The sequence below is a fragment of the Prionailurus viverrinus genome, chromosome D1 (assembly GCF_022837055.1).
Source record: "Prionailurus viverrinus isolate Anna chromosome D1, UM_Priviv_1.0, whole genome shotgun sequence".
Lineage (NCBI taxonomy): Eukaryota > Metazoa > Chordata > Mammalia > Carnivora > Felidae > Prionailurus > Prionailurus viverrinus.
The window spans coordinates 114,198,138-114,221,838 of record NC_062570.1 but is presented as its reverse complement, the minus strand read 5'-3'; the positions used below and the strand labels follow the sequence as shown (position 1 = coordinate 114,221,838).

Sequence of the window (23,701 nt, the reverse complement as noted above, 5' to 3'; positions counted from 1 at the left end):
CTGGGAGGCTTGGATCACATTCATCGATTCTGGCGCAGACGGGCCCTGAGCATGTTTGGGAAGGAGGAGAATACAGCTCCGAAGACGGAAGGGAAGAGCCTCCCCGTGTGCCTGGTGGCAGGACCGGGCGCATCAGGGTGCGGGAGGCAGACGAGGCCTCTCCCGCGATTAGACTGGAGCGGGAAAAGGGTGCGGCTGCAGGAGGCCGAGCTTCCAGCCACTGCGCTGCGCACACACTCGGAAGAGGCTGGGAGAGTATGCGTTGCTACCTGTATTTTAACACAATAAGGAAGCATATCAGGAGAAGCTTTCCTGAGTCTGCACGGGTGTGATAAACTGCACACATCGAAAGTGTGTAATTTTATAAATGCTGACATGTACCCGCCCATGACACCGTCAGCACAACCAGGAGAGGAAGCGCCTTCACCCCGAAGGTCTGCCACGCGCTCGGGGCCCCCTTCCCTGCACCGCTGCGCCCGCCCGCCCCACACCGCCGGGGACCTGCTGTCGTCATATGTTTTCTGAATGTTCCAGAGAATGTCTGGCCTTTGCACTCAGCACGGTCACCTCGAGACTCGTCCAGGTCGTTGCTGTACCCCCGGACCACTCCTCGGTTGCCCCGCGGACCGTCTCAGGGAAACGGCACCGGGAGTGTGTCCCTGCACCTGTCGGGGGCCCCGGCGCTGTGTCGGGTTTGGGCCTCCGGGCACAGAGCAGGCACGTGAGCCTCTGTGTGGTCGTACCCTCCGTTGTCCCCAGTAGGCACCGAGGGCTGGAAGTCTCCGTGAGACGGAGAGACGGAAGGAGTCTGCTCGCCTGGTGATGAAACCGCCAACCCGTCCTCCAAAGCGGGGCCCCACCTGCTCGCCCCTCGCTGGAGCCCGCGGTATAATTGCAGACTTCTGTAGCCGAGTGATGAGGGCACCGCGGTTCTGACTCCCAGTGACTCACCATCTCTCCACGCGTTCGCTTCCCATCTGTGTATTTCAGGGAAGGGACTGTTCCATTTCTGCCCGTTTGTAAATTGGGATGCTTGTTTTCCCCTCACTGGAGATGTGGGAGTTATTTTTGTACTGGGGACGCGCGCCCTCTCTCAGGTGGCTTGCACACAGCCCCCATCTGTGCGTGCCGTGTCCTTCTCCCGACTCGTCGTTCAAAGAGCCGAAGCAGCAGTTTTTAATCCTGGCGAAGTCTGATGGAGCAGCTTGTTCCCTTACAGACCGTGCCTCTGGCGCTGCACCTAGCGGTCTTGGACCAGCACGTGCGCGGAGGCCCCTCCAGGAGCTTCTAGCGGTTTTATGCTCTCACGCCACTCTAGATCCGTGACACGCGTTCGTCTCCGTGGCAAGTGAATATCGAGTTGTTGGGCCGCCGGGTGCCAGCCGGCATCGAACGCGAGGTCCTCCCCCCACCGGGCTGACGTGCAGCTTTGCTGAGCCCAGTTGTCCACAGTGGGGTCTCTTCTGCGCCCCGCGCTCAGCCTTCCGATCTGCTTCCCTCTCCCGTTGTCAGCACCGCACGGTCCGGGTTCCTGCAGTCGGTAACGAGTCTAGAGCTCACGTGGACTGGCCCCTCCGTCTTCTTTCTCCTTCTCCTCAGAGTTCTTTTGGTTTTTCCCACACCCTCTCGTTGCCACAATCGGCATGAATTTTGTAATCACCGCAGTGAGTTCTATTAGGAGAAGGAGTTGCTGAGGGTTAGATCTGCTGGGCACTGCGTCCAGAGGCCAACTTAGGAAGAGCCGTCCGCTGACCGGCGTCGGGATCTCGACCCCTTGACAAGATACGCACCTCAGGGCGCCTGAGTGGCTCAGTCGGTTGAGCGCCTGACTTCGGCTCAGGTCACGACCTCACGGTATGTGGGTTCGAGCCCCGCGTCGGTCTCTGTGCTGACGGCTCAGAACCTGGAGCCTGCTTCAGATTCTGTGTCTCCCTCTCTCTCTGCCCCTCTGCCACTTATGCTCTGTCTCTCTCTCTCTCTCTCTCAAAATAAATATTAAAAAAAACTAAAAAGGGGCACCTGGGTGGCTCAGTCGGTTGAGCGCCTGACTTCGGCTCAGGTCACGACCTCACGGTCCGTGAGTTCGAGCCCCGTGTCGGTCTCTGTGCTGACGGCTTGGAACCTGGAGCCTGCTTCAGATTCTCTGTCTGCCTCTCTCTGCCCTTCCCTGACTAGTGCTCTGTCTCTCTCGGTCTCTCAAAAATAAATGAATGTAAAACAAAATAAAAAAAAAACAAGATACACACCTCAGGTGTGCCTGGGTGGCTCAGTCAGTTGAGCATCCGACTTCAGCTCAGGTCATGATCTCATGGTTCGTGAGTTCAAGCCCTGCGTCGAGCTCTGTGCTGCCGGCTCAGAGCCTGGAGCCTGCTTCAGATTCTGTGTCTCCCTCTCTCTCTGCCCCTCTGCCACTTATGCTCTGTCTCTCTCTCTCTCTCTCAAAAATAAATATTAAAAAAAAACCTAAAAAGGGGCACCTGGGTGGCTCAGTCGGTTGAGCGTCTGACTTTGGCTCAGGTCACGACCTCATGGTTCGTGAGTTCGAGCCCCGTGTCGGTCTCAGTGCTGACGGCTCGGAACCTGGAGCCTGCTTCGGATTCTCTGTCTCCCTCTCTCTGCCCCTCCCTGACTAGTGCTCTGTCTCCCTCTGTCTCTCAAAAATGAATAAATGTAAAACAAAATTTAAAAAAAAGATACGCACCTCAGTTTATTTGATTCGACGTTGCTTTCTATCAGCAGCACATTGTACTCCTAACTGTATGGGTCTTGCACACTTTTGTCTGATTTACTCCTAACTTTAAACATTTTCTCCAATATCTCAGTTGTTAATGGCTGGGATAGAGAAACAGCTCTGGTGACATACAATTCACACACCACACAATTCGGCCACTGGCCACGTGCAATCCAACTGTTTTTCGTGTGTTCACAGGTGGTGCAACTATCCCCACCATCTAACCACACGCGATGAGATTCTAGAACATTCCCATCACCCCAGAAACAAGCCCCATACCCCTCAGTCATCACTACTCATTCCTCCCACCCCACGACGCCTCGGGTTCACGCGACCACAAACCTCCCATCCCCGCCCGCTCCGGACACTGAGCGTGATGGGAACCTTGCACCGTGTGGACTTCTGTGCCCAGCGCCTGTCACTGAGTGTGAGGACTTCAGGGTCCCTCACGTTGCCACACCAGGATCAGTGCTTTGCTCCTTTGATGGCTGAGAGACATTCCACGGGTGGACATCTGGGGTGTTTCAGCTTTGGGGCTGTTACGAACAATGCCGCGGTGAACGCTATGTGTATGTCTCCGTGTCTCTGGGCTGTGCCTGACGGGCCATGTGTAGCATCTGGGGTAACTGCCAGGAGGGTTTCCAAAGGGCCCGTAGCACTACGTTCCCGCCAACAACATCCGAGGGGTCCGGGCTTGCCACATACCTGGAAGCACTTACTGAACTTTGGTGTCTGTGTTTATGAGGAAGGCCGGCCCGTGGTTTTCCTGTGGTGTCTTCAGTGGTCTTGGGATGAGGGTGGTTCTGGCTCCAAGAACGAGTCGGGAAACATCCCTGCTCTGGATTTTCCTGGGCTACATTGTAGAGAGGCCACACTGGTTCTCCGCTAAATGCTTGCCGGATCCACCCGCGAAGCCTTGTGGCCTGTAGTTTTCTTGGTCAGAAGCTTGTTGCTACAAAGTTAATTTCCTTAACAGGTGTATCTATTTCTCTGGTGGTTTGTGTCTTTTGAGAAATGTGTCCGTTACATCCAAGTTGTCAAATTTACTGACACAAAGTTGTTCCTAAGATCCCCTTTCTCATCCCCTCCAGTGTCTGTAGGGTCTGTGCTGTCATCACTCGGTCCTGATTCACTCTGTCTCTCTTGCCTTTATCGATCAAACTGGGTAGAGATGCCTCAGTGTCAGTGGCTTCCTCAAATTACGCCTTACAACAGGAGGGACCAACGCATCTCCGCCTCTCCGTCTCTGGACGCTGAACGAGACGGGGCTCGGAACCGGCAGCGACGGAGGGTGGATGCCGTCCGGGGAAGGGGATCCGGTTGTTAAGCTCCCACCTCCACAGTGACAGCAGCCTACTCTCACAAGGCGTCTGCGTGGCCAGCTGTCCGGCCCGGGCTGTGGCCTCTGATGGATGCCGCTGGTCACCCGAGTCTTGATCTGATGACACGGCCCCACGGGGCTTCTCAGGCCACATTCACCCAAGTGCAGAACCGTGTGGTGCAATTCACCTCCACACGCCCGTGTCTGGAGTCAGGATCCCCCTTCTCTGCAGATCTCTCAGGGAGAGCTGAGGCCCAGGAGGGACACAGGTGGAGGGAAAGCAAGGAGGTCCCTGGACCTGTGCCCTCTGCTGTGAAGTGTGTGTGACTTGAGCTCCATTACAGGATGGAACGGAAGGCGACGTCCTCGACCCGATCAAAGGAGCTACCACCACACGTCCCACTGAAAGCCTGGAATTTCCTTTGAAGGTCAGGGACAGGAAAGGATGTCCACATTCACCACATCTACTCAACATTGCACTCAAGGTCTACCCAGGGTAATAAGGCAAGACAAGGACGTAAAAGGCATCCATGTGGGAAACGAAGAAGGAAAAGTATGTCTCTTCACAGAACACATAATCTTGCACAAACAAAAGAACCTAAGACGTGCACGCACACACGCACACACACACACACACACACACACACACGCAAACCACAATCATAAATCAACTCAGTGGGTTGCACGATCCGTCCGCAATGTACAACAATCAGCTGTATTTCTAGACACGAGCAAGGAAGAATCATCATTGAAATTCAGAAAACAATGTCCTCAAAAAGAACAAATACTTAAGAATATACTTGAAGGGGCACCTGGGGGGCTCAGTCAGTCTAGCGTCCCACCCTTGATTTTGGCTCAGGTCGTGGTCGCGCATGGGCTCGTGAGTTTGAGCCCCACATCGGGCTCCATGCTGACACCTTGGAGCCTTCTTGGGATTCTCTCTCTCCACTCTTCTCCTGCCCATGCAGTTGCTCTCTTGCTCAAAATAAATAATGAAACTTAAAAAAATTATTTAAAAAAAGGCACACTCAACAGAAAAGGGCATATCCGGACAAAAGTAGTTGGAAATTGGAAAGGATGGCGTGAGGTTGTCAAGAAAGATTCTCAGGTAAACAAGGAGTTGAGAGAATTGTCCCACAAAACCTGCAGCAAAAAACACCAAATGATAAAGGAAAAATATTCAGTAGGCACCGGGAAAGGTATAATAAAACAGAATGATAAAATATTTTTTGATAAATTCATTACCTGTTTAAAAAAGGCAAGAGCCAAATAAGAAAAATTATATTACTGCATTTTCTGTACAATAGTCATGTGTGGGAATAAAAATGAGTTTGCAAAGGCACATGTTTCGTTAACAAGGAAATATAGACATTGTTCAGTTTCAATTAAAAATTAAGTGTAATCACCAGAAGAATAAAAGCAGAATGTTTAGGGGAGCCTAGGTGGCTCAGTCGGTTAAGCGTCTGACTCTCGGTTTGGGCTCAGGTCACGATCTCACGGTTCATGAGTTTGAGGCTCACGTCAGGCTCTGCACTGACAGCACGGAGCCTGCTTGGGATTCTCTCTCCCTCTCTCTGCCCCTCCACCCCCCGGAGCTCACTCTTTCTCTCTCAAAACAGACAAATAAATAATAAATATATAATGGATAATTTTTAAACCAGGAGAAGAAACCTGATGTATATGATGGCGTGTGGTAACCACAGAACAAGAGAAGACAGCCCGGTGACAGACGTGACTTCGATGGCAGAAACAGGTCCTGGTCTGGCAAGGACACCGTGAGAGTGGTGGATTCCATCTCCCAACAGAGGCTAGGGATTAAATTAAAAATAAAAGACCCAACAGTCTGTGACCTACAGGACTCAGCGTAGCTGACGATAGAAAGACGGGAAAGTCCGCACTGGGGCATGTGCACCTGAGGACGGAGACAGCAATGGCGATGGTGAGCCATGGTGTAGCCTTCTGATGCTGAAAGGGCCAGCACGTGGAGCACGTGTTCTCCTATCCCAAAGCAAAAATATTAGAAATTAAGTCACAAAGGCAGTAGTTAAAATACTGTATGTTTGCAAATTCGGGACTAAAGAAGTAATCACAAGAGAAAATATGAAATACTTAATGGTAATGTTAATAAAAACAGCACTTGTTGGAGTGACTGGAACACAGAATACAGAGGCTGTCCTTGCTGGCAAATGTACGGTAGGAAAGAAATAAATGTGTCACAAATCATGAGATCGGTGAACTGTCTGCTCAAATCTTTTGCCCATTTCTAATTGGATTTTGTCTTACTGTTGTAACAGGTTGTGTGTGTGTGTGTGTGTGTGTGTGTGTAATACGTATATACAATTTTCAGCACCTGGTGCTCGGCAGAGCTTTTAAACACAATATCGAAAGCATGATCCATTCACATTTTTTTAATCAATGAATTAGACTTTGTCAGAATTAAAAACTTTTGCCCTACAAAAATAACGCTGTTTGTTCACCATCCTGGAATGAAAATAAATAGCGAACTTGTCCCACACAAGCCGCTGCTGGGAACCGGAAAAAAAGAAGCTCCAGGCTGGGAGGAAATGTGTGCCAACCACACAGGTGAAAACGGACTGGAACCCAGAACGTAGGGAGGACTGTGGGGCCTCAGCGGTCACGAGGCGGACAAAACCGGGAAAGGCACGAGGGACACCGAAGGGGGTGTGAGTGCAGAATACGCACCCAAGATGCCTGACGTGGCTCTCCAGTGGAGATGCCACCGGGCGCCCATCAGCCGCTGAAAGGAAATAACAGGGCCCAACGCCCGCAATGTTCAGAAAGGCGCGATCTCGGACACAGCTGCGGAAAGCGCGATGTGACAGCCACTCCGTGAAGCAGTTTGACAGGTTGTTAAAAGACGGAGCACCCTCTTACCACACGGCCCGGCGCTCCCACTGCTGGGCGTCAACCCAGAGAAGTGAGCACTCATGTATGCACACAAAAAACTGCGCGGATTGTTGGTCGGGGTTCTATTTGTTACAGCCGCAAGCGGGAACCAACCTGACTGTCCTTCGGAACGGATGGCTACACACTCAGGGAACACTGAGTCCATAAAGGGAAGAGAGTAGGACACACACCACGACGGGTGAGGATGCCCAGGGCGTTCTGCTGAGTGACGTCACCCCGATCTCGAATGGTCACGTAGTGTGTGGTTCCTTTTACCCCTCATTTTTCAGACGTACGAGGCAGGTCAAGACAGGGAAGGCAAGGTGACCACCTGTGACTGAGAAGGCGCAGTGGGGACGTGGTGACGGGATGGACAGTTCTCTCACCAAGGTGGCATGTGCCAGATGCTGTGGCAAGGTCAGCTCCCGCTCACATGGCTGGCAGCTCGTGGGGATGTAACCACTGGAGTGCACAGGTTGAAGGGTGCATGAGATCTCCCTGGACAATATTTTTTAACATTTATTTACTTTTTGAAACACAGAGTGAGAGCAGGGGAGGGGCAGAGAGAGAGTCACAGAATCCGAAGCAGGCTCCAGGCTCTGAGCAGTTACCACAGAGCCTGCCTCGGGGCTTGAACTCATGGACTGTGAGATCGTGACCTGAGCCGCAGTCGGACGCTTAACCGACTGAGCCACCCAGGCACCCCTCCCTGGACAATTTTTGAGATGCCCTGTGAATCTATAACTATTTCAAAATTAAAAGTATTTTCTTAGGGGCGCCTGGGGGCTCAATCGCTTAAGCGTCCGACTTCGGCTCAGGTCATGATCTCACAGCTCGTGGGTTCAAGCCCCCTGTCGGGCTCTGTGCTGACAGCTCAGAGCCTAGAACCTGCTTCGGATTCTGTGTCTCCTCTCTCTCTGCCCTTCCCCTGCTCATGCTCTCTTTCTCTCGAAAAAATAAACATTAAAAAAAATTTTTTAAGTTTTTTTTTTTTAATGATGAGTGTGAAAAAGAGCCTATAGCGCCCTCCTTTTGTGTGAGAAAGAGGGGAAGTGGGGACACAGGCATCGAGTGCTTCTTCCTGCAAGAAAACTTCAGGAAAGGTGAACAGCAAACAAGGGGAGGAGGTGATGACAGGAAGTCAACTCCGGGAGGTTTTTCGCCACGTTCTCTGTCGTCCAAAAATGAAATCCATAGAAATGCTCAGGAAGGAGGGCAACTGAAATGCAACGAGGTGAGAGGTCTGCAGTCATTTTTCTGGAATACTTCCGACCGCAGCCTGCACGTACCCCCCCACCCCCCGCCCATACACACACCATGTGGCCTGAACACACAACGAGGTTCAGGCGGGAGCCACCACCAGGTGGGGGGACTCAGCCGCCTGCAGGGAGACCCAGCAGGGACACCAGCTGTCCAGGCACTGTCCTTGGTGCTGGCACACAGCTGGATGCAGGACCGGGGCTCCGTCCCCAAGGGTCACCCAGCCCCGGGACCCCCGCGGCAGCCCCCGGCCCTCGGAGCCGGGCCCCGGGGCAGCGCCGTCGGGCGAGGCTGCGGGAAGAAGCCCGGGCCTCGGCCCTCGCGGGGCCCCGGTCCCCGCGGATTCCTCTCCCCGGAGATAAGCCCCCGGCTCAGCCCGAGCGGGCTGGAAACCCAGAATCGCTGCCTTAATTGGTATTTTCCAGTTGAGAGAACATCCCGGGCTTTTTTCGCCTGTGTCATTGAATTACCAAGTGTTTTCGTTTTTGAGAAGACCTAAAATTGCAGAGATCTCGGGGACTTAGCGAAGGAACGCGAGGCCAATTTTGCCTAATTACGGAACGTCTGGGCGGTCCCTCTGACGCGTCCCAGAGTAGGCGATGCAGACCCCTGGGCCTCCCCGGAGGTGGGGGGCCCGGGCTCCGGCACAGATGTTTACCTGACGTCCCGGGGCAGAATCTGGTTTACATCGAGGAACCAGACTGTTTACAGCACGCCGCGTCTGTGTCTCCCTCTGCCCCCCTTTCACCGGCGGTAACGTTCTGCAGGTCTCTCGGGTCCCCCGGGACCGTCTGAGCCATCGCGTCAGGCTCGCCACGTCCAGGCGGCCCCATCCGGGGGACGCGTCGGCCCGTGGCCCGGCCACCCGCGTGGTCAGCCGGAGCCCGGGCAGGCAGCACAGGTGGGGAGCGGGCCGAGCCACGTCAGCCTGGGCAGCGGCGCCCCACGTGCAGGACGGGGGGCCTCCGCCAGACCCCCAGTCCCCGCAGGCCAGTGCACGGGATGGCCGGCGCCCCCCACCCCGAGGCTGTGAGTGGGCAGCGGGACCTGGGGCGCTCCACAGCCCGAGAGACGCCCCGCTGCCCGGGGGACCCGGCGTCCGCGCCTGTTCGAGGGGCCGCAGGGGTGTGGGGGGCGGGGGGTCAGGACGGCACAGGAGGAGCTGCCGGGGGTCCCACACGGGGCCCTGGAACAGCCCAACCCCAGCGGGGACGAGGGGCCCCTGGACCCGTCTCCAGCCTCAAGCCGCAGGAGCCACGGTTACGGGGCTGCTCCGGGGCCACGGCCCCACCCGTGCAGCGACAGAACCCCTGCCGGCGTCCCCAGAGCCCCGTTGCCCACCACGGGCCGGCCATCGCCCGGCTGCACCCCCTTCCAGAGGCCGGCCTCCGTCCTCCTTCTCCACAGGGTTTGACTGAGCCTCTAGCTCCAGTCCCGCGTCCTGCCACTGTCCCTTCCCCTTGTGGCAATTGCCCATGTCCTCCCATCATTCCCTCTCCCGGGTTTGCTGGTCCTGTTGTCCTCAGGACCTTCTCGCCCTTCCTGGCCAGGGACCCTCGGCTGTGCCGTGTCCCCCGGGCCTCCTTCTCCCCCCTCCTGGCCAGGGACCCTCGGCTGTGCCGTGTCCCCTGGGCCTCCTTCTCCCCCCTCCCTGGCCGGGGACCCTCGGCTGTGCTGTGTCCCCTGGGCCTCCGGTACCTCCCGCCCTTGGACTCCAGGAAGCACCAGTGCGCGGGCCTGGACCCCGGGGCTCACGGAGGCCGGTGCCCTCCTCAAACTCCCGGGAGCCCGTGCAGCCCCCACCAACACCCACTCTGGGGCGAGTGAGCCCTCCAACCCCACACACTGCCCAGCATGATGTCCCGGGGTCTCCGTCCTGGACCGCTGGCCACCCCAGACGGTCCCATGCACCCAGGGTGACCTCCAACTTGGCTGCAGACCCACGGTCCTCCTGAGCACCGGCTGTGACACCCAGATGTGGCCGGACCGAGTCAGCACCCCCCTCCCCCCGAGCCTCTCTGAGCTGCAGCCCCCTGCCGTGTGATCATCCTTGAAGGATCCCTTGCCCAGCAGGAGCGTCCTCTGTCGGGCGCCCCCACGAGCTATGTTGGGGCGGCACGTTGGGCCGGCCACATGGTCCACGCTGACACCCCCACCCGCAGTGGGGTCGCTGCTCACTGCGGGGTCACTGTCACTGCGGGGTCACTGCTAACTCCTGGGTCCCTGCTCACCTCAGGGTCACTCTCACTGAGGGGTCACTGCTCACCCCAGGGTCACTCTCCTTGCAGGGTCCCTGCTCAACCCAGGGTCCCTGCTCACTGTGGGGTCACTCTCCCTGCAGGGTCCCTGCTCACCGCACCCTGACGTCCCCCTGCAGGTCTGGACACACGGCACGACGTGTGCTCAGCCCCAGTGTTGGCTACCTGCTACTGTACTGCTGGCTGTGCACTCGTCATCCGGGCCGTTGTGGTCGTGTCCCCATCCCTGCTGGGCACCCGGGGGCAGGGGTGCCAGTGTGCTGGGCCCTTCGATCTGGCAGTGCTCAGAGCCCTGCCCGGAGCGGAGCCCTTCGGGGGGACACTGCAGCACCTGGTTTCACTGGCAGCGGGAGGTTGTGGGCAGTGGTGAGGTCTGGGGCTGTGGCTCCCTTGGGGGACCCCAGAGTTGGAGGGAGGAGGGGTGCTGTAGAACATGCTTGGGGCTCAGGGAAGGTGGGAGCCTCCTCTCCCCGATGGCTCCGAGCTGGTCCTGGTGCATTTCCTGTGGCGTCTGTACCCAGGTCAGCCACGCAGCATCGGCTGCTCAGAACCGTGGCCAGCTTCATCCCGAGGTCGTCTGTCCTGCCTCATCTGCTGGAAACCTGTCCCCAAGCTTGGCTGAGGCCAGCCGTGGCCTGTCCCTGAATTCCCTCCCTGCCAAGCCTCTGAGCACCCCCGGGGCCAACGCCTCCCCTGGGACACGTCCTCCCACATCCTAGCCCTTTGAAATCCTCCCCGGGGTGCTCCCCAGAGGACTGGAGGAAGTGCTGGCACTTACGGCAGGGCCACGAGCTCCTTAGCTGTCCCTGAAATTCTTGCGCTGATTAGACGGAGAACGGATTGAAGGATTACTTCTTTAGTGAAAAACAGACGAACAGAATAAACAAAATAACTAATTTCCAACTTCCGGGACAAAGTGAACTCATTAGCCTGGGCCTTTGGGACCTTGCCCTGCTCCCTCTAGGGTCAGCCCACCCCCGAGGGCCCCGGGCCGGCCCCACACTCCTCTGCACACCCCAGGCCCCCTCAGCTGGTGTGGGTCCCCTGGGGAGGGCGCTACCTTCCAGTTTCCCTTCCCCGGCTCTGCACACAGCTGGCGCCACATAAATGTTTCACGTAAGCAGTGGATGAGCAGCCGAGGGACAAAGGTGGATGAGACCTTGCCTCTCCTGCCAAGGCCAGGGGCTAAGGTGTCTGCACCACAGCGGGCCTGGGGGCCTGCGCCCCGGGGCCTGATTTGCTGCTGGGGTCGGGGTCCGGGGAAGCTCCTGCAGACGCTGCCCAGGGTGGGCACACATGGGGCCCGGGGGCTGTAGGCACGGGGAGGGGGTGTCAGAGTTCCTGACACCTCCCGACTCTTAGCCGGCTCCTGGGTCAGGCCTAGAGCCGGGTGGGGGCCACCAAGGAGGGGGGACACCAGACTAGCCCTTGGCGGTGGTCGCACCATCCCGAGCTGATTGGGGGGTGAGCTGCGGGCTGAGCTGTGTCCTCCCCCAAATGCACACGTTGAATCCCCAGTCACCCACGGGATGGTGGTGGGATGGACGTGGGGACCTCTGGGAGGTGACTGGGGGAGATGAGGTCATGAGCGGGGGTCCCCGAGGTGGGATTAGTGTCCTTACAGAAGCAGAGACAGCTGTCTCTCCTCCAGGTAGGAGCCTAGAGGGAGGAGAGCCCTCCCCAGACCCCCCCACCACCCACTCCGACACCCTGACTCGGGCTTCCGCCTCCAGGTCAGCTAGAAGTGAACGCCCGCTGGTTAAGCCCCCGTCTGTGGCATCCGCTACAGCAGCAACGGCGGACCAGGGCAGGGCTGCTGTCGGGGCAGGTGCTGTCTGGGGAAGGAGAGCAGCAGAGGGACTCGTGAGGGACTGAGGCCAAGGAAGCTGCGGTTCCAAGCGGCAGGCCGCCAGGGACAGCCGCGCTATGAAGGGCCAGCGAGCAGCAGGCATGAGCCTTCACGACTGTGAATCCTGCGGCGGCCCAGGGAGAAGGCGGGTGGCTTCACCCGGTTTGGGAACGCACCTCTCTCGATCCCTGGGTGCTGCCAGAACCTTCCAAGAGGACTGACTCAGTGGTCAGTAGCCAGCAGGAAGAATAAAGTCTTTGGTGCATTGAAAAGTTCTGGACGGAGAGAGAAAATGGGGAGGGAGACCCCCCACGCTGCAGGAGCCTCTCCCCAAGTCGGCCATGGCCCACTAGGTGGGTGGTGGAGGGGTATCGGAGAGAAGGGGCACAGACACCCATGCATTCTGCATGCAGGGACGTGGCAGGGGGGTCCCGATGGCAGCCGGAAGCAGAAGACCCCCCGCTCGGGCAGGGTCCAGAGAAGACCCCCACTCTGGCAGGTCCGGGGCTGGACGTGCCCTCCAGGTTAAGATTTCAGCCAGCCCCACAGCATGTCCACCCCCAGGAGGCCACCCACCGCCCTTGGGGGTCCTCAGGCTTCCGGCCCCACCCCCGCCCATGTCCCCCGTGGCCGTGGGGCAGGCACTTCCCCGATCCTCGCTGACCTCAGCCAGACCTCTGGCTGCACCTGCTCAGCTGGTGACCCCAGGAAGAGGAGCCCACAGAAACCACATTTTAAGGATGTGTGATGTTATTTTTAAAAAAAGCATCAAAAGCACTGTGATTGGGAAGGACAAACTTCAGAGGACACATGGGCTAGTTTTGGTTCCGCATCATCTTTTCCAGATGGGTCAGGAGAGGACAGCCCAGGCGCTTTGGAGTCCGCAGGCGTTTCATCTGTCCCACCTGTCCAGCTGCGGACACGCTCCTTGAGAGGGCGGGGGACTCCTGCAGACCCCAGACCCCCAGGTCTGTGGGTCTGGTCACTCTCTCCCCCGCAGAGCCCTCTGGGAGAGCAGCCTCCCTTCCACCGCCCCCGCCCCGCCATGGGCACATGCTGCCACCAGGTGGCGCCCTCCGAGGCGCGCAGACCCTGCTGCACCTGGGGAGCCCCCCACCCCAGCCCACCCCACCCCCCGCCCGCCCACGGACTTTGCTCCTTAACGTGGGCGAGCCCGGCGATTCCTGCTGCGACTCTAGAGCGGAGAAAAGGAGGCGCGGAGAGCACGATTGACTTAGTGACAGTGCTGGTGGGGACCAGAGCCTACCGGGCACACAGCCCCTGAGAGCTGGGGAGGGGTGCTCTGGCACCTGGAAGAACGAGTGGGCGGGGACAGGGGGGCCACGCGGAGTCTGACGGGCCAGGGCCCAGGGAGACAGGCGGAGCGTGCGGTGACCCAGAGGGCGGCAGACACGCCCGACCGCAGGGGGCACGCGCAGGAGGGGCTGGTTGCACGACCCGCACCTGCCTGGGGGAGCGGGGTCAGCCCCGGGGGAGAAGCTCAGAGAGGTCGGGGACCTCGATACCGGGCTCTGGTCCCCGCAGGAAAGGCACCGGACCCGGCCTGGCCACGCCAAGGTCCTCACCTGCGGAGCGGAGCCTGGTTCCAGGCTGTCCCCGCCTCTGAGCCCAGGGGCAGGCCGGCTCCCTCCCTCGTGTCCCAGGCCAAGCTGACGCCAGGGGGCGAGCACGGCCCAGGCTTTCTGCTCCCACCTCCACTAACGCCAAGTGCGTGAGCCCCCAAGCCCCCCCACCCCGCCCTCAACCCTCAGGCCTGCCGTGGTGGGGGTGAGGGGGGTTGAGGGGAGTGGGGGGGGTGGGGGGCTATGTGAGGGGCGGTTGTACTGGGGGGTATGGGGCGGTGGGCTGCGGGGGGAGGGGGAGGGAGGAGGGAGAGGGGTGGGCTGTGATGAGGGAGAGGGGGCCAGGCCAGAACACTGATCCCAGAGTCCACGGAAAGCAAGGGTGACCTGATAACTGCTCCCCCTGGGAGCCTGGAAAGGCCTGGAACTTCACTGTCATTGTCATTTGCCCTCCTCCGCAAGCAGCCCTTCCCTCACTTTGAACCCCACTTTACAGAGGAAGAAACTGAGAACCAGAGAGGTTACGGGGTTGCCTAGGGTCACATGACTGGAGGGGGAGGAGGCGGGGCTTGCACTCTGTCTGGTTGTACAAGAGACTGGAGGTCCCACCCCCAGGCCCATGGTCCCCACAAGCACGACCTGCAGTCCCCATCTCACCCTGAGAGGCGGTGGACAGGGGTGAGGACAGGAGCAGGACTTGTAAGTGGCTTTCACTGGGATGGGTGCGTGCGTGAGTGGATGGGTGGTGGGTGGCCAGCGGGGCTGGGTCCTTGGCACGGTCTGCTTGTGACCGAATCTGCTTGGAGGCACAGAATCTGGGGTGTGTCCTCCAAGGTCTGCTGGGTCTGGGGAAAATCAGATTCCTGGTGGCCATTGGACCTGGGCCTGGGGTGCCCTGTGCGTCTCTAGGTTGGCCACAGGCTTCCGTCCCTCTGCCCGGCGAGGCTCCCAAGGCTTCGTGGGTGCCACACGGCAAGAAAGGTTTGGCGTCCCCTTCTTGGCCACTGGCCCTGTGGATATCAGGGGCTTGCAGGAGGCTCGGGACTGTGACTTGAGCCCCGCCAGAGCCACTGTCCTTCTAAGTCCACTATGAGGGGGTGCCAGAGGGGTCAGAGAGCTCTGAGCCCAGGTCCCCAAGCCCCACCTTCCTGCCCAGACTGCCCACCCCTCGCAGCCACCGAGAGTCTCTGCTCCCCCTTCAGGAGCCCCGCTTAGCTCTGGGGCCACCAGGAAGAAGCCCCGCCTAATGCTGGATCCCTCCCCATTCTGGGTTCTTGCTTCCCACCCCAGAGCCTGCAAAGGGTGGGCGGGGCTGGGGCAGCGCCCCCACAAGGCCTGGAGAGGACCTGGGCTGGGCAGGGGTGCTCTGTGACAGGCTCGGCCCCTGCCCCCAGTGTCAGGAGCATCAGAAAGGCGGCACCTTCCCGCCTGGCTGTCCTGGGCCAGGGGTGCTCTGCGGCCGGAGGGGTCCACCCCCTGTGGACCTAATCCAGCGTTTCCCTTAGCATGAAAACGGGTCATAAAACACTCAGAGCTAATCTTCACTGGGCGTCATGCACCAGGCCCTGAGTTAGATGTTTTATGTGCTTCATCCCAAGTGCATAATTAAAAACGCAGAGGACCTGAACGTAAAGGAATTTTCCCCAAGCCATAAAGGCAGTAAGAGCAGAGCTGGGATCTAAAGCAATGGCCCTTTGTCCCCAAGGCCTGATGCCACCCTGCCTTGCTTGGATTCCAGTTGACTCACCCAGAGGGTGTAGATTATCTCAGAACAAAAGCTCAGCAAGCATGTGATGGCCCAAAAGGGGAGAGAGAGTGGAGAGCTCAGTGACATTGTGACATCCAGGTACACAGAAATGACAGTCAAAGAGCCCAGCTTTTGCTGTGAGCTCCCTAGCAGCCAGGACAAAAAGGGAAAGAGATGCCGCCTAGGCCTTGTCACCTGGGAGAGGGAGCGGAGAGGTTCACAGAAGAATGACTTTCATCTCATTTCAGAGTGCAGGGTCATGTGGGGTCAGGCCCCAGAATAGAGGACGCCCTCCAGGGCAGAGGATCCCCAGTGCTGCCTTAGGGAGACACGAGGACCAATTCACAGGCCTGATTTGGAAGAGCGGCACTTTTGCAAGTCTAAAGCTTGATGAATTCGTGCATGGGGCAATGGATTTGAGGTTAATGTCCGGAGAAATCACGACCGATCCAACACAGAGCTAGGATGTGACCTGCGCATTCCCGACCGTGATGGTTAATCTTATGTGTCAACTTGGCTGGGCCGTGGTGCCCAGACAGTCGGCCAAACGCTATTCGGGATGTGTCTTCGGATGGGATTGATGTTTAGATCAGTGGACTCTGAATAAAACAGCACGCTGCCCACATTGTGGGTGGGCCTCATCCAATCAGTTGAAGGCCTGCGGAGCATAAAAGACCGACTTCCCCAAGCGAGAGGAAATTCCGCCAGCGGACAGCCTTTGGGCTACAACTGCGACTCTCAGCCGAGTCTCCGGGGCTGGCCTCCCCGCTCGGATTTGGGCTCACCGAGCCTCCGCGGTTCGTTAACATAAGTACCATTCTCTGTCTTCACATCCTGCTGGTGCTGTTGCTCTGGAGAACACTGCCCCACACACTAACCGATGGTTGCGGGGACGCCACCCACAGACACCTCTGGCCCCCCTGAGCCTCTTCAGCACGATGGCTCCTAGGACAGCGGAAGCCAGAGCTCAACTAAGCAGTGCTGGGAAAGATGCCTCCCCCTCGGGAAGACTGTAGCCCTTCACCTCAGCAGGTGCTCATGCGTGCGGAACCCACGGGCCTCCTGGGAGACACAGGCCCCGGGGCTGCGGGGGGTCAGAGGCTCGTGAACAGCAGGTCGCCCACGCCAAAGGCGGGCAGTCTCAACATCAAAGACACGGCAGGGGTGCGGGAGAGGGCAGGCTGCCCGCGCTGGTAGGAGGGGGCGGTTCTCTGCTCCGTGCGATGGCTTCCGGTTCTAGAAACTCAAGAAGGCGCAGACCTGGAAAACCCTGCACCCTTAAAACCTTTGTAAAAATGATTGTGGGGTACGGTGAGCAAAATCCTTTTAAATCCTTCGCTGAGCTTATAGAAGCTCACGGTCACGGTGGAGCAACAAAGGGGGGCTGGGGGTGAGCGACCGCGCCGTCCCGGGCCACCCGCGCCCCGGCAAAGGCCCCCCAAGATGTTGCTTCTCGTTTCTGGCGAACCGAATGGAAATGAAACCACAGAAAGGTGGACAAATCATGCAGGAGACCTCACCTGGTTTTCACAAGCCCCTGTGTACCCAGCCCTCAGATCGAGAACAGTCCGGCACCCCAGGAGACACTGCCCTCACCCCAGCTGACCGTCCCCTGACTCCCTCAGGTGAATGAGTCCCCCCTGTTGCTGGAGCCCATGCAAATGCAAACACACACTGCTGTCTCCTGATGCAGGTGCCCCGGGGGCTCCCCCTGCACGGCCGCAGGTGGCCACTGCTCTGGCCGAGGGCACTCCCCTGTGGGGGCACCAGCACCCGCATGCCGAGACTTTGGAGGGAGGGCAGGAGACAGACGCGGGGCAGCATGGCAGGCGGTGGGGGCTGAGGGCTCTGCCTGCAGGGGACACTCCTGAGGCCCCAACCCTGGGCCCCGGGGGCAGGGTGGGCTAGGAGACTGCGTGGCATCCGAAGGAGAGGGCAGGAGACCCCCCTGCTCGGAGTCTGAGGTCCGGAGAAGTGACATCTTCAGCTCCCGAAGGCGGGGTCCTAGGGGCAGGAGGGCGCCCCCACCTCTCAGCCACACCCACTCAAAAGGCAGCCCCCCAAACAGGCGACTGGGGCAGGAGGAGGGAGGTGAGCAGGACACCCCGTGTTCGCGGCTGTGCCATGTGGGAACCCAGTGGAGCTGTGGCGGGAAGGACAGCACACGTCTTGGTTCAAATACCACAGACCCCCGGTTGGCATCGGCGTTTACTAGATTTCACTGAATAAATGCTTCTTTTTTAAAAAAAATTTTTTTTTATAATGTTTTTATTTATTTTTGAGAGACAGAAACAGAGCACAAGTGGGGGAGGGGCAGAGAGAGAGGGGGACATGTGAAGCAGGCTCCAGGCTCCGAGCTGTCAGCACAGAGCCCGACGCGGGGCTCGAACTCACGAAATGTGAGATCATGACCTGTGCCAAAGTCGCACTTAACCGACTGAGCCACCCAGGTGCCCTGAGTAAATGCTTCTTCGTTTGAAGTGACTGTAGGGCCATTGCCAGAGACTAAGTGGCCGTTTTTGTTTTTTTTTAAGATTTTCTCTATTTCAGCCCTTCCTCAAAGGTGGCACCGAAGGCAGAGAAGGAAGCCCTTCCTCAAGCCGAAGCCAAAACAAAGGCTTTGAAGGCCAGGAAAGCAGGGCTGAAAGGCATCCTCAGTCACAAAAACAGAAGGTCTGAATGTCACCTGCATTCCGATGGCCCAAGACACTGGGTCTCTGAAGGCAGCCCCAATATTGTCCAAAGAGCCCCCAGGAGAAACTGACTTGGCCTCTAGGCCATCATCAAGGTCCCCCCGACCCCCGAGTCAGCCAGGAAGAAAGAAGGCACGACAGGTGACACACGTGTGTTCATTGTGGATGTCACGGCCCAAACTCCAGATCAACAGCGCCATCAGGCCCGATGGAGAGAAGGCGTAGGTCCCCTGGCTCCTGACGAGGACGCCCTGCGTGTTGCCAGCAAAACCGGGGTCATCCAAACCAAGTCCAGCTGGCTAAATCTAAATATCAATGTTTTCATTAAAAAAAAACACAACAGAGAAACAAAATGATTTTCTCTATTTCACATGGGGGTGAACCGTGGAGCCCCCCTGATGTCACCCTGAAGGCAAAACCCCCGTAAGCGAAATTTTCCGATAACCACGAGCTCCCCCAAAGGCTTAAACATTTGGTGAAGAAAATGAAGAAAGCAGCTGTCCCTTCCGAAGGGACGCTTGACGTGACGTCCCCAAGGCCAGCTTTCCCCTCCTTCCTTTGGGGAGAACAGTAAGGTTTTATCACCTTACCCCTTAGATTCAGAGAGGAACGAATTCCACTCAGTACTTTTGTTGCCTGTATGCAACAGTTCTCGTTATTCAAGGTCATAAAGACCTTCTCAAGGTCATAAAGACCTTCTCGGAGGCTTCCTTCTAAAGGTTTGAGCGTTCTGGATTTTGCACGTACACCTGTGACTGACCGGGAGTTACTTTTGTGCAGAATTTGGGGTTTGGGCCTTTCTCGTGTGCTCTAGCCCCACTGGTGGAGAACTCAACCTTCCCCAGTCGGCTGTCCCCGCTGTGTCGGAACGCGGTGGCCTGCTGCTGTCACCCGCGTGCGGACCCGGTCCTTCCACGTCGAGGCGCATGCGCCCCGGTCTGGCCCGCCGCGGCTTTGCTGACTCGTCGTAAAGGAGCAAATACGTTCCTCCTACTTTATTTCTGTTTTCAAAATTGTTTTGGCTTTTCGACTGTTTCCGCCTTTCTACCCTAGGCTTCACAAACACACGGAACTTCATTTGGTCTGTATCTAGAGGAGAATCCTGCTTTTTACTGGAATCCCGTTAAGCTAGCAGGTCAGGGCTGGGAGCGTATCTTCCAGCCCGTGAACACGTTCCCTCCGTTACGTCTTGTTCGATTTCCTTCACGGGTGTTTGTGCGGTGGTCAGCGGGCTGATTCTGGACAGGTTTTATTAGATTTACACCTAAATATTTCATCTGGGGGGGGCGGGCTATATTTTCAAAACTGATGTTATTTATTTATTTATTTATTTTTATTTCATTTTATTTTATCTAGTATGAAATTTATTGCCAAATTGGTTTCCATACAACACCCAGTGCGCATCCCAACAGGTGCCTTCCTCAATGCCCATCCCCACCCTCCCTTCCCTCCCACCCCCATCAACCCTCAGTTTGTTCTCAGTATTTAGGAGTCTCTTACGGTTTGCCTCCCTCCCTCTCTAACTTTTTTTTTTCCCTCCCTTCCCCTCCCCCATGGTCTTCCGTTAAGTTTCTCAGGGTTAAGAGTGAAAACATATGGTATCTGTCTTTCTCTGTATGACTTATTTCACTTAGCATCACACTCTCCACTTCCATCCACGTTGCTACAAAAGGCCATATTTCATTCTTTCTCATTGCCACGTAGCACTCCATTGTGTATATAAACCACAGTTTCTTTATCCATTCATCAGTTGATGGACATTTAGGCTCTTTCCATAATTTGGCTATTGTTGAAAGTGCTGCTATAAACATTGGGGTACAAGTGCCCCTATGCATCGGCACCCCTGTATCCCTTGGGTAAATTCCTAGCAGTGCTATTGCTGGGTCATAGGGTAGATCTATTTATCTTAACATAGATTTTATTTTTGGGGGTGCCTGTGTGGCTCAGTCAGTTAAGTATCTGACTCTTGATTTCGGCTCAGGTCATGATCTCACGGTTCGTGGGTTCGAGCCTCATCCTGGTCTCTGTGCTCACAGCAGTGAGCCTGCTTTGGATCCTGTCTCCCTCTGTCTGCTCCTCCAGCACATGCACATTCTCTCTCTCTCTCTCTCTCTCTCTCTCTCAAAAACATATATAAACGTTAAAATAAAATAGACTTCAGTTTTTAGAGCAGTTTTAGGTTCACAGCAAAATTGGGTGGTAAGTATGCCCGCACCCACGTCAGCTCCCACTATCGACACCCCCACCGGTCGCTTGTCTGTACAGTCCGCGGACCTCCGTGGATATGTCATCATCAGCCCGAGATGGACACTGGGACTCACTCTTCATGGTGTGTGTATTTTTTTCTGAAGAAACAAAGAGTCCAATTATAGATGCCACCGAGCAAACCACATCCAGGAGTGTCTCCAAACGACCAAAAGACAGAAACACGATGAAGTTCTCCCAGTGAAGAAACCTGGAATCTTCACTGGCCCAGTGCTTCTGAGGGTCAGGCCCGGAGCAGCCGTCTGCGAGGCTGGTTCTGTCATCACAAATCTCTCGCCCTGAGCGAAGGGTGGGGGTTAGTGGGGGCCCTGTCCCCCCATGACGCTGGGCGCTCTTAGGAAGTCACCAGTGGGGCAATTGTTACGGGCTGAGCTGTGTCCCCCCAAATTCATGTTGAAGCCCTGACCCCCAGCACCTCAGGACATGACCGTATCTGGAGAGGGGACTTACAGAGGTGATTGAGGTGACATGAGGTCGCCAGGGTGGGTCCTGATCCCGTGTGACCGGGGTCCTTGCAAGAAGAGGGGATCGGGACACAGACACGCACGGAGGGACGACCCCGCGAGGACACAGGGGGAGGACGGCCGGCCACACACAGGAGAGGGGCCTCGGGGGGACCCGGCCCCGCCCACGCCTGGACCTTGGGCTCCAGCCCCCAGGACAGGGGGACAATGAGTCTCTCCGGTGTCAGCTGCCTCATGTGCGAACCCTCGTCACAGCGGCCGTGGCAGGTGACCCCAGCGGTGTCTGCAGACATTTCTGACTGTTACACCTGGCGGTGGGGGTGTCCAGGCATCCGGCCAGGGCTGGGCTGCTGCAAACAGTCTGCAGGGCACGGGTGGCCACACCGTGGAGAGCCGCCTGGCACCAAGGGTCAGCAGAGCCGAGGCCCAGACGCCACACGGCACGTGAAGAAACCAGTAGAGGGTCTGGAGACAGACACGCTTACACGGATGGCTGACGGTCCTCTCGGCAGAAGGCGCCGGAACAACTGGAATTCTGCGTGAACAATGCGCTTGGAGTCGTAGTTCAGACCATACGCAAAAATCACTTCCACTGGGTCCCAGATCGAAATGCAGAGTCTGGGAGAAAATCTTGGTGACGCTGGGGTTCAGCCGAATAGACGTGAAAGGAAAAAAAAACGAGACACATTGGACCTCACCAAAACGGAGAGATTTTGCGCTCGGAAGGCACCGGGAAGAGAAGGGTGGGAAGAGGGCATTTGGAAACAAGCGTCATCGTGGTGAGCAGTTCTCAACCACCAAGAAAAAGAAAACGGCGCAATATCGAGCCACGGGCCAAAGACGTAGGAACCCCTCCCCCAAGGGGCACTCGGAACAGCCCATGGCGTGACCCAAGGGAAGCCATGGTGAGACAGCTCCGTGCGGGCTGCGCTTGGCGGGTCCTTCCAGAATTAAGCGCGCGAACATCGTATGAGTCGGCCCTGCTGACAGACGCCGACTGAAGGGAAGGAGGAGAAAGCCTGTGTGCACACGTTGATCTGTGATCCCTGCCAGGAGAGGCGGTGTGGCCTGTCCCTCCCCCTGGGGGTGGACACACAGGGCAGCCACGTGGGGCGCCACCTCTTGGCGTGCAGAGTGAACGACCGCGGCACCCGCCACGGTGGGAGAGGCTCAGGCTCGGTCTGAGGACGGAGCAGAGAGCTTGATAGGGTGGATGCTGTGTGGTGCCATTTTGATGGCCTTCCGGAAAAAGCGACGTCTTAGGGACAGAAGAGACACCCATGGTTGCCGGGGCCTGGGGCGGGGAGGGGCCTTGACCACAAAGTGGCACAGGGGAGTTTTTTGGTGACGTGGGAACTCTTCCATTTCTTGGTTTTGGTGGAGGTTATGCGACCATGTGTTTGTCCAAAGAACTGTGGGTTTTACTGCGTGTCACTTAAACACTACTTTTTTTCATGGAGAAAGAAGTCCAATCCCAGGAACACGTCCCTGTCTCCTGCCACTGTGCCCGCTTGTTCCGTGGCTCTGGAGGGGCTTCGTCTGCAGCCTCGCCCTCTGTCCGTCCGGGAAGTGCCAGCTCCGTCACAGGAGGGGGACCACCTCTGTCGGCTCAGAGTCCAGCTGGGTGTCCCCATCTCTGTCCTCAGGGTCCCTTACCTCCTGTCACAGCCATCGGTGTTTCTTCGTCCCTGGATGGGCATCGCTACAACTCTGCCCTAACCACCGTCTCTGCTGTCTCTCTGGGCCCCGTCCCTGTGTGTCCCCCAAACACCTGCATCGTCACACCCGCCCCAGGGCGCTCCTGCCCCGGGAGGGACTTCTCCTCATCGGCTGGGGTGAAATCTTTAACAAAACAACGGGGCCTCCAGGGTGTTCAAGGTGCCATCCGTGTCCCGTCCGACAACCAGATCAGGTGCCTCAACCCCCCGCACCCCCTCCCCCTGCCGTCCTCTCGGACCCTCTCGGTGGTGCTCCTGAGGGTTAGGGTCTTCTAGGGAATGGACACCAAGACGGGACCCAAGCAGAGGACTTCACTGAGGAAAGGCTGTGAGAGAGAAGGTGGGAAGGAGCCGTGGCCCAGAGACGGTGTGAGGCCAGATGCGCACCTGACCCCGACTCAGGGTTGGGGGGGGCGCGGGGGCAGGAAGCCTGTGAGACTGGGGTGCACACTCAGAAGGGCCTGGCAAGGCCTCCAGGTGCCGAGGCCTCAGGCTCCGACAGAGGAGGGCGGCCCGGGAAGGGCTGACTTCGGTGTGAGCGACATGTGAGGTCTCGGGGCACAGCCACAGGGGCCCTGATCGACCGCTCCCCCCTTTGCAAAGCCAGCAAGCCTACAGAAGACGGAACACCACAAGGAATGCATTTTACCTGGAGGCCCCACAAAAAGCCCGACTCCAATGCTGTAAAGTAAGTTTCTTGAGGGACATTTGGACACAGATTGACCCTAAAATAAGTTTCGAAACGTTTCGAAAGGTTGAAATCTTACAGAAAGTGTTCTGTGCCCACAAAGTCTGTGAAGAAACTGAACTAGAACATTCACGTTTGGATGTTGAGAGCCGTCCTTATGGACGTGCTGGGGTGGATGAAAATATAATGTGATGGGCGAAATGTTTTTAGCTGCAGC

At 57.4% G+C, this 23,701-nt stretch overlaps 1 long non-coding RNA gene across 1 annotated transcript; it reads left to right on the top strand.

Annotated features, from left to right (window-relative positions):
- The first annotated feature begins 14,503 nt into the window (after positions 1–14,503).
- On the top strand, positions 14,504–17,906 carry LOC125147007 (uncharacterized). The gene is made up of 2 exons (XR_007144959.1): positions 14,504–14,608; positions 15,905–17,906. It is a non-coding gene; the product is annotated as an uncharacterized LOC125147007 (long non-coding RNA).
- The last annotated feature ends 5,795 nt before the right edge of the window (positions 17,907–23,701 follow it).